Genomic DNA, 14,123 nt, shown 5'->3' on the forward strand with positions numbered 1-14,123 from the left:
GAGTATTACAAAGTTCCCTTTGTTAACATAATGGATGTAAAGGAAAAATGTTATAATATTATAATAGTTTTTAATTTATTATAATATTATCTAGTTTATACTCTAGGTTCTTTTTTAGAAACTGTATCTGTGTATATTATAAACAGAATTGCTTTGGCATAGAGGAAAATAATTATTTGTGTACATTCACAAGATCCAGGTCTCACAAATACACACCTGCACTTTTACAGTGAGAATTAAACTGGTACCTACCATCTACGGCAAAGAACCGAAATTGAGTTTTGAAAGAAGTCTTCTAGTTCGTCAAAATTTTCAAATTATCCACTGTGGCGCAGGGGCGCAAGCGTGCGGCAGTTAATGTAACGGTTGTGGGTTCGATTCCTTCTCGGGGAATGAAATATTTAATTCTGGTAATGAGGAAAAGCTGGGCATTGATTTCTACCACTCACACGCAATGTCTTAAGAATTTAGAGAATAATGGGGAACAGAGAGTCAAGAATTCTCTATGCAACCCTCTAAATAGATTTCAGATTAAAAATGACCAAATCGACGGAAAGTGGGAAAAGGAAGTGCTTATATTGGATCGGACATCTAAACAGCAGAGGGAATCTGGAAACCTACCAGATTCCCTCTGCGTACCATGCGGGTTACAGCATAAAGCTAAATGATAATATACTCAAGCAATTTCCTTAATAAATTTGAACCCACAATTGTCGTGCTTAGGGGCTACTATGTCAGTTAAATTAATAGCAATTGCGTTTCGAAAGTCTTTCTTACGCAAATTGTTAGATACAAGTCACAACAACAATTAATCTTTAGTGAAAAATGATAGTTTACAAACTGCTATCTGTTATCTGTCGTTGATTTTGTTGTAACGGACTGTATCATTTAGTATAAAATAAAATAGGTCATAAATGTATTGGCGGTGCACTGGATTCCTACTCGGGGAAATAATTATTCTATGTTTTCATTTCTTCACTTTTGGTAATAAGGCAATTCGCAGCGTTTAGTTCCGCCACTCAATACGCAATGCTTTGAATTTCGTGTAAACTGGGGGAGAGTGACACATTCACATTACGTCGGAAGTGTCATAATGTGAACGGAGTTTCTTAACACTAGTTTTACTGAAGTAAACACATTGAAATGAATGTATTTACTTTATAAATACTAAGCATGGAAGACAGAGAGAACTTAATCTTAAGACAATAATCGTTCCCCACTTTCCGAGTTGATCGAGACATTACAATTTCAAATTATCCTATCCTATATCTTATAAAACAAAGTCGCTTTTCGTGTCTGTCTGTTGTTTCTAACTCTTCTTCTTCTAAACCACCCAACGGATTTTAATGCGGTCTTCACCATTAAGTCGGGTGTTTTCCGTAGAAGCTTTATATATAGTTTATTATTTGTACATTCTTATGTAAATTAACATAAATACGATAAATGTGTATAAAGTCCTACCCGTTGAGACACTTTCGCGCATGCGCTGCTCTAATGGTAAGTACTACATGAAAAAAATGTACTGGAGCATTGTTCCTCTTAATAAGATCTACAAAAAAGTCCGCGAGAGCATATTCGTATCTTTTAAGAATAACGTGTAGTGATCATTTTTCTGTCTAAAAATAATAATTTCAATATATTTTTTATTGTGAGGGATATTTTTCCATAATGGTATTAATCCTTATCCTTTAAAATACTTTATTAATTTTCTACGGTAAACGAAGATAAAATTTGCTTTTTACAATATTTCGAAATTGCGAATAGTTTTACAGAAAAACGCATTTAATTGTTGAAACATCCCGCCGTTGTCGCATCAGCTGTATGTTACTCAAGTTTCACTTATCCCTTACTCTCAGCATATAAATAAGTACATTAGTTACGTTGGCCATTTAATGTAGACCAAAACTGTCTTTTACTGTTTTTCATTTTAATAAGTACTTTAGAAGTGGTTACAATATCAAAAAAATCCTTGCTGCAAAACGGCTCGCCACTCGCCATGCATCCGCCGCGCCCGCCTGCCTTACACGCATCGGTGGTTCAGTGGTAGAATGCTCGCCTGCCTGCCGGGTTCGATTCCCGACCGATGCATTCTATTTAATTTTCCTCACAGGCCGTCACGTAGTGCTTGCTTTTCATCAGGGACAGAATACCCTCTTCAGCATTAACCACAAGCTCGAAAAAAAAACCCGCCTGCCTTTATAGCAACGAAGATGTAGATGCGTTTGCACGTATTGGATAATTGGAGTTAAATGTATTATTTCAGCGCGATATATTTGGTTTCATATTTTTTATAGTAGTTATTAGTAGGTAGGTTTCTGTTTATAATTTCTTCCGTTTAAAAATAGTCATTTAATATCTAAAAATAGTCATTTAACTATCTAAAAATAGTCATTTAAATATATTTTAATAAGTACTTGAAAAGATTAGTAGCACAGATTTAAAATTACGGTACCTACTAAAAAAATCTTGCTGTGTAAAACAATTGGAAAATCCTTATTGAAACTACGAAAATGCGGGTTGCATTAGGGTTTAATTAATTTTCACATTATCTTAAGTGCTTTGCAAATATACATTATATGAATAATCCAGTAGAAAAAGCGGGCGAAGCCGCAAGAGGGTCGCTAGTTTTCCTATAAAACGATATATAAAAAAGCAATAAACAGAAAAGGATACCAATATTTCACATTCAGTTTCCTGAAGCTCCTGCCTCGTAGAGACCAGCTCCTATCGGCATTCGCGTCACGTCGCCATTCGTCACAAATTGTATTGTACATGTGTGATATATAAACTAAATTTATCTTAATAAAATGACTTACAATTTCTTGTGTGGAATAACATATAGACAATAATATTATTTCTTAAACACGAGACGTTTAACCGAATCTACTTCAAAGTTTGCTAATATATTTAGATGGAAATAGACTATTCTATTGCTGATATAAGTATAGTAAACAATATAATAGTACCTACTTATTTAGAACGGAGTGTCTTAACATTAGGTTTTTCCTTATCTAGAATATTGATATCAATCAAAATCATTAGTTTTTCTTAAACTTAAATTAGATATTTCAATTTGTGACCTATAGTTTCATTTTATTTCTTTAAAACGACTTAGCATGTTTCCAATAGTTTTTTATTTAATTTTCTTTTAAAAATATAAAATAAGACATTAATAATATTATAACATTGGTATTTCAAAACGACAATGGTATAAAACTCATTTGTCATGAAAGACTCGCTTTTTCTATTATTAAAGTGAATACAAGCTACATCTTGTATCTACAATGTACGTATGTTGCACAAAAAGATACGAGCACATGTGAATCTAATGAGTAGAATTAAAAACGAAAGCAATGATTACCTTTTATGCCTTATTTTATTATTTTTTTTAGCTTTACGCGCATATGCTATATGGGTAGGAAGGGATAATATAGTGTTTAGACACTTCGTTCTCCACTTTCTGCTGATTTTTTGAGAAATTGCGGTCGGTGAGTGGCGGACACGCCTGTCCCTGCGTCACCATGTACTACATTAATGTATCTATAAACTACATTAAATAAACTACATTAATGTATCTATCGGATAACACTCGCATCCTCCGAGGTATCAAAATCGGTTCACTAGTTAAACAGTTACAACAAAACAAACAGACGTACATACATACGCACGGGCTATAAACATAACTCTCTTTTTGGGCTTCGCCGCGGATAAAAATATATACTATTTTAAATTCCCAAGTTAAGGTTAAACTTTTCAGTTAATTTATTAACAGTATACATACGAGTATAAGGCACTTCAACCTCTCTCATCCCTAGTACTATTTGTCTACTCATTCAAAAATAAACTCGTGAAATAAAATATGTGTAAAGATAAATAAAATAGAGATTCTGTTGTTTTATTCCGTTATGTCTATACTCTCCAAGCACGCTCGACAGAAATTGTTTCTGTACGAATATTTGAAATATTTAATTATATTGTATCTACTAAATTGAGGCTTAGGGGAGTTTATTTGGAATTTCTAAACATCATCATGGTTTAGTCGTGGCTTAGAAAATGTGTTTTAGTGGTTGCCAGTTCATTTTCAAGTGAAGGAATTCTTAAATTATAAATCGAAATTGTAATTCATAATGAATGGAATAATTCAGTACTTTTTAAAAATTAATTTTGCAAAATAGGCGGAAATAGAAATAAACTGTTTACTTTTATACTGTTCTTCACCGGTAGCCTAGAGCCCCAAAATGTATTTTTTTATAATTTTAGCTGCACGCTGTATCCCGTTTTAAAACACTCCTTTCACCACGCACCACCTGAATTGAAAGGTCCACCAGAGCAAGGTCTATAATTAAAATTATTAAAATAAAAATACTTTTGAGTACATAATAAAAGTAATCTGCTTAGAAAAATAATTAAAAACAAAACAACAAAATGTCTTACATATACTTCTTCTTCTTCTTCTTCTTCTTCTTCATCCTGGCATTAATCCCGGCTATTGCCAGGGTCTGCCTTCCTACACAACCTACTCCACTTTGCACGATCTTTTGCATCCTCGGTGGTTAGACCATTGGCTCTCATGTCCTGCATCACGACATCCAACCAGCGCTTCCTTGGGCGTCCGGGAGGTCGCACCCCAGGGACTGGTATAGCAAGGCACTTGCGTCCGACATAGTTCTTAGGCCGGCGCGTAATGTGGCCAAACCATCTCAAGCGACTCTCTTGGAGCTTATCCGCTACGTCACGGACCCCAAGACTACCCCGAATGAATGTGTTGCGTATGCGGTCAGACCGCGTTACGCCGCACATCCACCTCAGCATCTTCATTTCCGTGACATGAAGCTCCTGAGTGTGCCGAGATAGTGCTGGCCAACATTCGCTGCCGTATAAAAGAACCGGTCGGACGATGCTCTTGTATATCAGCCCCTTGAGCTTGGGCGGTATTCTGCGGTCGCAGACCACACCAGTGACCTCCCGCCATTTGGCCCAGGCAGCGCTTATCCGGCCATGGACATCGTGATCGATGCCTCCAGACTCGTGCATAACGGATCCAAGGTACCTGAACTTCTCCGACTTAACGGCTGGCTCAGGACCTATAAGGATGGTGCTCGAGTCCCGGCTCCCGCATATACTATGTATTTCAATAATAAAACAAAGTGTATATATAATGTAATTACCTCGGGCAGCGTTCAACCATTTTAATTTTAACTGTATTAAGATGTAAATTGAGTTACTTCCCCCAAATAACAATTCAATTACAATTAATTATTAAGTTTTATTCTCATTATAGAAAGGAATTATTTATTTTTAAGTTTTCATCCCAATGGGCTACGACGGCACAGGTTCACAAGGCTGTGACTGTAACGCGACTGTTGTGGATTTGATCCTCGAGAGAATTAATTATTGTTTATTAATATTTTCATTTCTTCGTTCTGGCATCAACGCAAAAGCCTGGCGTTTTACCACTCAACATGCAATGCCTTGAAAATTTTGGTGGAGTGGAGAATATCTTAACACTATGTTCCCTCTGCCTACTTTGCTGTGTGCAATGCCTACAGAATTATACGGAAAGTATATATATATGGGTAACGGTGTCTTAATGGGAATGGAGTGTCTTGACACTAAGTTCCTTGGTTCTCTCTGCTTATTTATTGACTACTAAGTAATTAGAATGTTTAATAAAGTGACAGATTGCACTACATGTTGGTGAATCTCTGGCTTTACTGAATAATTGCGGTCGTGTATTATACTAAATTGCTTTAGCTGTCCACTGAACCATATTGTATTCTGTGGTCTCGATGTCATTTTAAATATAGTGCTAAAATATTTATTAATCGCAATCGTGATGCAGTACAGATCTGATTATCTGATTGCATCCTCGATCGTCGTAGATTCGATATCCAGTCATGGGAATTATCTGATTTTAAATTATTTTCTATAAGGAAGATGAAAGTGGATAGAAATATATTTATTTTTTAATGAAGACATCGATTGCCCCAAAAAAAAACCATTTTTGAGTCTTAGCTGAGCCTATAACCGTTGTTAAAAAAATAATTTTCATGCGTGCCTCAACATTTATTCCTCCAATTGGGAATCGTACCCACAATCGTCGCGTGTATGAACATACGATCACTATACCTTCGGTACTTTATAGTAGCGTCTAATCTATTTGAAATTCTATAACAATTTTCTTATATTTAGAAATATTTTTTTCTTTTATAGAAATACTAATGATAATTGAATTAATTTTTAATTTAAAAAATTGCACCGCAAAGTAAAAGTTCCTATATTAATCTATGCATATATAAATTACTTTACTATGAAATTGTTCGAAAATGTATAATTACTTTTAATTGCTTATGCATAATTAAATTAGAAATCTAATATCATTATTATGTTAGTTTATTACTTGTTGTTGACTGGGCTGCATAAATACATACATATATATGCCGTGCTCTCTACACTAATATATTAGTATGGCTTAGAGTTCAGTGCGCTTGGACGCTACGTACGCTTGTACCAATGGACGCGGATTCAAATCCCGCTACGTTCAAATTTTTACACGTTGTGTATAATCTATCTTTTTATGTAAGCGTGGTATAAAAACTTAATAATTTATAAAGAAAGTATTAAAATTCACAGAATCATAAACATATTATTATTATTAAGAGGAGAGCCGATTTTGACGGAATTGTCCCACAGAGAGATGCTTATTAAAGCTGAAGAGTAGGCACTTGTCAGACAATACTTTCACTGAAATAGATCTTCCGTGATTCCAATTTGTAAAATTATAGTAGTTATTACGTACATTTTGTATATAGCAATATTATAGGTTTTTCATGAGGCTGGCTACTTACCCAGTGGCGCAGCATCTGCCTCTAAACGCAACGGTTGTTGGTTCGATCTCCACTTGAGGAAATGTGTGTTGAATAGCGGAAACTAACGCCGTGCTTTTACTTATAACTAGAGCGAGGAAAATTAAAATATTAAGTAATTGCAACCGTTACACGGTCGTCGCGTCATTGGAGGCGCGAGTTCATATACGTGATTTTACTATGTGATTTTTATTCCTTTTTTAATAACAAATTTTATATATCCTAGTTATATATTACTAGTTTTACTCATATATCCTATAAATAACCCCCAACTCTTTCTTAGTACTCGTTAAATAGGTTAGTGTTACTCCTAAATCACATATAATGGCGAAATATCCATTAAGCTTTACGAGAAAAGTGCATCTTGATCCTATGATTTGTTGGACAATAAAATGCATTCAGTAGCAACCTCTTAGTTAATGTTTTAGATTCCCGTCGTCCTCGCGCAGTTCCCGGCAATGAGATCGGGCCAGTCCATTTGGTAAGACTCGCTCGGGTAGACGCCTCCAGCGAGCAACGGGAATGAAAACTTGTACACGATTTTCTTTGAAAATATAAGTTTAGTACAAAAATAATAGATATATGCTATACTAAAATAAGATTCTAAAGTAAAATATAAGTGGGTGTTGGAAAGTGAATGAACGAATATTTTTGATCGCCATATGTTTGTTTTAGAATTATTTCGGGAAAGTGCGAAAGATTTTATTCGTAACTTTTGATTGATTTACGATGCGACAGCGACGCTGTGGAAATATTTAAATTGTACTGTCGCCTATAGGTGAGTAGATGATTATATTCATATGTTTTGTTTAGATGGTTCTAAATTTTTAAAAATATGTTTTTTTAAATTATTTTATTAAAATTTTCCATTAAAAAATTATAATAATATTCGTTTTATTGATAAACCTGAGATAATTGACGTTTTGTTAAGGATATTAGCGAAATTGGATTAATAATTTTGCAATTTTTGAGACAATTACTTATAAAGAAAAGATTTATGCTTTATGTCTTCATTAACAATGTGGTTTTAAACATCAACTGATAATCATATTTAATATGAAGCCAATATAAGCCAATATAAATAATTATAAATATTAACATATTAGAAGAAATTAAATTAATTGTACCAAAATTACTGTAACAAAGTCAAGAAGATAAAGTTATCAAATAATATATTAGAACATTAATACTAAATACAATAATCCTATCTAATATGAAAACTATACTATAGCAATTTGAATACTAATAATAATAGATAAGTCTTGTGCTAATCTCCCAAACTAGACAATAATCGAACTAAGGATCGTATATACTGTGAATGTATACGTAGGATGTTAAATATCTGATACTTAGAAAAATGGCAATATAAATAAATAAATAAATATTATAATTTTTACTATGTTAAAATTTAGAATTTACCTAAATAAGTTGATAATTAGTAGGAAATAAATTAAATTTACCTAGATTTACTGGGTAATATTTTTTTATCTTCTTTCCTTCGGCTCTTTATTTGTCGTCGTGATTTTATACAAGAAACGGATGCTGCAGTTTTAATCTGAGTTTTTGATTTGAGATGTATTTCGATTTTTGAAAATAATAAATCAGCTTCACGCTTTATCCCGCACACAGCAGAGTGAACCTAGTGATAAGACACTCCGTTTCCCACTTTCCGACGAATTCTAGAGGCTTTGCGTTTTAAGTGGCGGAACTCAACGCCACGCTTTGCCTGGACACCAGAGCGAAGAAATGAAAATATAAATTTTAAAAAATCCTCGAGTGAGGATCGAACCTACAACCAGTCGAATTTGCAGATTGAAAACTCATAGCATTAACTCTACTGCCAAGTATTAGAATAACATAGCAGTTCAATTTATTTTCCATTCCCAGTAAAAAATAATTAATATTATTCAATTAAATAAGACTATAGAAGCGTAATTAAATAAAAACTGATATAATCCACTTTTCTATACACGGTAATCAGTTTGAAGCTATTTTTAATATCACAATCTCTCTTACAATGCTCTTATAATAACATGCTAGATTGGCTGGAAAATTTTCAAATCAATTTCATCGGATCGGGTGTAGGCTTAAACACTTTTATAATTAAAATTTATTTGCATAAATAAATTTAAATTCATTATTTGTCATATGGAGCAATCCATACTGAGGCTGACTTTCAATCGAGGAAATTAAATATTAAATATTTCTTCCCTCTGGTATCGAGGCAAGGCCGTTGAGTACCATCACTCAATCTACAATAATTCTAGAAATCAGTGGATAAATGGGGAGCAGAGTGTCTAGGCAACACTAGGCTCCCTCTGCCTATCCTGCTACATGCGGGTTACAGAGTGAAACTGGAAAAGAAATCTTATTTTTTCTATTTATTATTAGTACACCGATAGATATGTACCTACCTTGTATAGCCAGGTCGATCATTATTCGATATCAGATCGAAGGTAACAGGAAAGCGGTATGATATATGCCATCATATAACCTTTGAAAACGGATAGCTCAGAGACGCGTGAAGAACTGAATCTAATAAATCTAACAGTTACTCTCATTTTGAAAACGGCCCGTATATATTTATTATAGTAACCTTCTCCATTACGAGGAATGGGGAATATGAGAATCGGGGGTTCCCAAACTTAGGGTCGCCGTCATTTATGTGGATTGAGAATTTTATTATATAGGTTAAATATTAATAGCGCCAATTCTGCACCTTTCTGGGTATTAGGTTTGCAACACCTGGCCTCATGTCTTTATGTTAACTATTAGAGTGAACCCTTTTGTTATAGGAAGTATGGGCGTAATATTTTTTTATGTATAGTTTTACGGAAATACAGCATAAAGGTAAAGAATGAAAAAAATCTATCATAAGAAAACTCTCTCTCTCTTTTCTACCTTTGTCTTTTTTTCAACTTCATGCTGTATTCCGCATATAGCAAGGTAGCAACTTTCCGGTGAAAAATGGGGAACGGAGTGTCTTAACACTATGTTCTCTCTGCGGGATACACCCTGCTGCGGGATACAGCGTGAAGCTGATTTATTTTGATTTTTATTGGACCACATTTTGACGTAGCAGCACAGTCTCTGACTGTAAACGAGGCACAGGAGAATTTATTATTCATTTTCTTTTTCTTGCTCTGATAACAAGACAAACCACGATTCTGCCAATGAACGTGCAATGTCTTGAAAATTAAGCGGAAAGGAGACAACGGAGTATCTAAGATCACTCCATTCCCATAAAGACATTTCCGTTCCCCATCAAAAATAAAATATGCTGAAAATATATAACTATTTAAATGATACTATTAATTAAATGTTGCTGGAAAATGAAATTATTATAGAAGTTTTAAATTCACTTATAAACGTCGGGAACTTTTAATCAAAAAGTGTCACAAGAAATATCTTTTAATTTTTAAATACGAGTAACTTTAAGCCTTTGGAAAAAATTTAAAATGCTAGCCACATTTACGGTTTAAAATCTACCATTTTCAATTTTCGGATTATTTTTACGGAAAATTGTTTCGAGCTTCCAAAATAATTAGAGAACGAATTTCAAAGTTTGGGAATTTATTTTAATTGAATTTAAAAATTAAGATAAAAACTCTTAAAATTCCAAAAAAAGAAAAAAACTAACCATGTTCATTTTTAATGTGTAAATTTGCTTAAACTAACATACAAGCCAATAAATTTCCATAGCAATTTCGTGAATTTCTCTCATAGTGCTTCCGTACCCTCCTGAAGCATCTACAGCTTAAATTTCAGCTTTCTATGCACTGGGCATAACTTTGGGTTTGGAATAGTTCTTAATAATTATAGATAGAAAATATTTTTTTTATACTTTCAAACCACTAAATTAACATTCCTAACGACCTGTACTGTAATTTTATTGACAGTTTATTATATTCATCTATTTTATTATTGAAAATAGCCTATTCAATAATTTTAATATTATTCGTGTATCAAATATTAAACAATACAAAGACGTGCTATTTTAAATAATAGCATTTAATGGAATATATTTTATTTAAATAATTTTCCATACAAATTATAAGGCGACACAAAACGAAACCTTTTCGAAGCATTTATACTCGTATGTAGATAATAAAAGGGGGTGACAGACAAGGTTCGTCGGTCGAGCCTGAGGGTTGAATAGGAATATTTAAACAGCCCTTTTTTACCTTTTCATATTGTAATTGAGAATAGTATTATATTTGATAGTCCATATCTATCTTTATGATGTGCTTATATGGTATACTTTACTTCTGTTAATTATCATGAGCTAATGAATATTTTTTTTAGCTTTAGGCTGTATTCCGCACATTGAAGGTAGGCAGAGAGTGCTAAAATACTCCGTCCCCATTAAAAATCTTCCGTTCCTCACTTTCTGCCAAATTCTGGAGATATTGCTCAAACTAATATTCTGGTGCATTGTAACTAGAGCGAAAAAAATAAATAAAAATAAAATATTAAATTTTTCATGGTTTCGACTGGGAATCGAATCCACAACCTGCGGAGTTGTCTATTTTAATTCTATCCTCATATATCATGTCAATAGCATCTTTATAAATAAATATATTACTATTTTAAAGCAACATCTGTTAATTTTTAATTGAAAATGGGAAAAACGACTAAAACAAGAAAATAAATGCTTGTTACGTGGTTTTAATCCATCCAGATTTGCTGCTGAATGGACAAAGCTATGGCTTTTCAAAACACAAATCCATAGATAGATCGATATCTAGCGACAACAATTCTTCTTCACGATACTACCAACATGTTTATAACACAATCGGGAAATGATTGAAAACTTTCCATGTTCAAGGAACGGATGAACAAAATCCACCGTATTTTATAGGATCCTTTTATAAGTTATGAAACTTGGAGCGGCTGATATAAAAAAAAACTGAGTTTAAAGAAAAGATTTTGGCCTTCGGTAAAGCTAGCTAAAAAAACAATTATAAGTTTTTTAAATGTTTACTCTAGATGATGATATTTTTACCTTAATTTTCTCTCTCTCCCTTTTCCAATTGACCAATACAGGTGGTAAAACTTATAAATATATAGTTGATATATTATAAAATACAATACTACCATTTATTCACTTGTGCTAAATACATTAGTACTAAGTAATAGAATTCCACTGTGCAATTTATTCCCAACAAATATCTAGGGGACCATGTCCTACAGATTGGCACCTGTCTTGCGACCGGCTGATGTATCAGTTACGGATGACACTTCATTCGTAGGCCACTGTTGCAATCTTAATTGCAATCTCTCAGTTGCAATGTCAATATACACAATAAAAAACATTATTTTTTTTATATACTTAATCACGCTGTAACCCGCATATTGCAGGGTAGGCAGAAGGAACCCAGAGTTAAGATACTCCGTTCCTGAAATAATTATATTTAAATTCTTGTTATTTCCCATTAGTTACTTACCACTACTTACTCCACCTCAGTGCTCCATTAGGTTCTTTTTTCTTAATGTGGTTTCTTCTATGGATACGCTAACAATATTAAAAGAAAAGTCAAGTTCATTTATTTTAATGGCACACCTCGTCTTTCTTAAAACAACTAGTTATACTTAAAAAAAAACATGACGTCATAGTTCATTTTAATTATTTCTTGTCTATATTTTTTTCATACTCTACTAGCACTTAATCAATATAAATAGCTTTTGGTTTATAGCTTCAATTTTTGAAAATGAAAAATGAAAGTTGTTGACGTACATAATATATATTATAATATCAAGAACCTCAAATCAGATTGGGTCATACGACCCCCATTACGGATTATGGGCTTATGGTGACACGATGGATGTCCAGCGTAAATAGGCACGGAAGCTCATCTTCCGAAAGGGACTTGTTTAACGTGTTTCGAGCCACACATAGTAATTTGAAATTTGAATACAAAGTTTATGCTTAAAATGTAAATACGTTCGCCGTATCTAGTGTAAGAACTCGTGGTAGAGTGACATTTAATTTAACAGCATTCTCACGAGTTCTTAAATTTATATTTCTTATGCAAAATGCATTGAAGAAAAATTTTACTATCAGCACAGAAATTGGAGAACAAGTCTGTAAAGAAAATAAGCTTACTATATTTTAATGTTACAATTGTTACTGGTGTCATATTTAATAAAATAAAAAAAATTAATATGCATAATATGAACATGTTCAGAATGCCAAATTCACAGAGCGACAACTGTGAAAACATGAAATGAGAAAAATCTTAATATCGGAGTTATTTCTTTTCGTATAGAACGACCAAATACTTAATTGTAATAATACGGACTGAGTTAATGTTTGAATACTTTCAATCTATTTTTATTAGCTTTTTTAAGTACAATTAGTACGTGAAGTAGTAAAATACAACGCAAGTAAAAAATAATGCTTCAAGCTGTATCCCGCATATAGCAGGATAAACAGAGGGTACCTAGTGTTGGAACACTCCGTTCCCCATTTTCTGCCTAATTATCAAGTGATCTATGGTGGTACTTAACGCGGCGGCTTATTTTGGCGGCTGACCAGAGCAAATAAATGAAAATGAAAATAATTAATTCCCCCGAGTGGAAATCGAATTCACAATAGTCGCTGTAACCGTGCCCCGACGGACCGAAAAAATGCGTTGAATCTATTTAAAAAAGAAAATAGAAACGAATGCTAAAGTTTATACTTTGTCAGACATTCGTTTTTTTAAAGAAAAATTTACTATGAACAATTATTATTATAGAAGTCAAGAAAATGCAGCGAAACTATTTACAAAGCCCGTTATATTTCATCAAAGATCGCGACTGTCTGAAGCAATTTAACATTGAATTTTAGCGAGAAATTTCACACGTACACTTGAATGCGGTAGACGCTTTTCAAGCGATCGTAGATTTCAGTTCCATTTATGTAAGGGTGAAATTACTTGCTTTATTAATATATTTCTTTTAGAAATATTAATTTTCAATAACTGATGTTTAAAGAATTTATTTTAAAACGTTAAACATTTCAAAATATGACAGTTCCTGACAGACCTTCTACTGATGGATCTAGCAGCTTTACGTTGACGTAGAGGGATTCTAGTGTTAACACACTTTTCTTCTCACTTTTGTCATATTTTCAGGACAGTGTGTTGAGTGGCGGAGCACAACGTAGCACGTTGCACGTAGCACGTTGCACGTAAGCACTTTCGGACCTAGAGCGAGGAAATGAAAATATTAAGTATATATATTGGAATAGAACCCACAACCAATAACATTTTG

The 14,123-nt window shown here is 33.3% G+C and overlaps 1 protein-coding gene across 1 annotated transcript in view; it reads left to right on the forward strand.

Annotated features, from left to right (window-relative positions):
• The first annotated feature begins 7,356 nt into the window (after positions 1-7,356).
• The window catches only part of LOC146538909 (neuropeptide CCHamide-2 receptor-like), a 52,710-nt gene continuing 45,943 nt past the window's right edge, over positions 7,357-14,123 (forward strand). Inside the window, exon 1 of the mRNA XM_085185678.1 lies at positions 7,357-7,644. The gene's annotated coding sequence lies outside the window, so the exon portion shown is untranslated. The remainder of the gene's footprint in view (positions 7,645-14,123) is intronic.

This window comes from Heliconius melpomene, chromosome 5, assembly GCF_056956725.1.
Source record: "Heliconius melpomene rosina isolate 202511_hmr_F chromosome 5, ASM5695672v1, whole genome shotgun sequence".
Taxonomy (NCBI): domain Eukaryota; kingdom Metazoa; phylum Arthropoda; class Insecta; order Lepidoptera; family Nymphalidae; genus Heliconius; species Heliconius melpomene.